General features: G+C 51.6%; 1 long non-coding RNA gene across 1 annotated transcript; it reads left to right on the plus strand.

Annotated features, from left to right (window-relative positions):
* The first annotated feature begins 1 nt into the window (after position 1).
* On the plus strand, positions 2–724 carry LOC121940549. Its single transcript, XR_006105649.1, has 4 exons — positions 2–49; positions 177–244; positions 357–437; positions 524–724. It is a non-coding gene; the product is annotated as an uncharacterized LOC121940549 (long non-coding RNA).
* Positions 725–735: the final 11 nt, after the last annotated feature.

Genomic DNA, 735 nt, shown 5'->3' on the forward strand with positions numbered 1-735 from the left:
GTAACGACGACGCTGTCCGAGTCCTGAGAGAGATTGTCCACAAACCAGGGTGACACATCTTATATTACAAATACTATTCATAATATTACTACAATTGCTACTGTTACTACTATTAGTACTATTTGGAGTGATGCTTGCAAGGTTGTTCAGACACATTAACATCTGTCTGTGTGTAGTCCGGTGACGTTAACAGTGGCAAAGTGCTGGGATCCGAACCCGCGAGGCTGCTTCACGCTGCCGAGGAGTGAGTACCTTTTACTCCTGAGGACGCTCATTAGCATAATTTATTCCCTTGCCAAACTGAAGTCAGATTCACATGCCTTGTTGTCCTCCGTCTTTCCCCACGTCCCCTGAAGGTGAGCCGGTCCGCCCCATTGACCCGGCCGCCTGGGTGTCGCACACCGCCGCCATGACGGGGCGGCTGCCCCCGCACTACGGTCAGACTCCCATCAGCTACTGCAGCATCAGCCTTCCTTCACCTGTCGATCCACGGCACCAAGAATAATCGATCTGTGTTTTTCAGGTGTACACGAGGAAAACCATCTCACTATCCACAGCGACATGACAGCTGTTGTCAAGGCGATGGCCAATCCTGAGTCAGGCCTGGAGGTCCGGGACCGGATGTGGCTAAAGATCACCATTCCCAACGCCTTCATCGGTAAGAAGCCCCTATCCTAAACCCTTCACGGGTAAGACACCCTAAACCCTTCATAGGTAAGTCACCCTAAACCCTTC

The sequence above is a fragment of the Plectropomus leopardus genome, unplaced genomic scaffold, assembly GCF_008729295.1.
Source record: "Plectropomus leopardus isolate mb unplaced genomic scaffold, YSFRI_Pleo_2.0 unplaced_scaffold89720, whole genome shotgun sequence".
NCBI lineage: Eukaryota > Metazoa > Chordata > Actinopteri > Perciformes > Serranidae > Plectropomus > Plectropomus leopardus.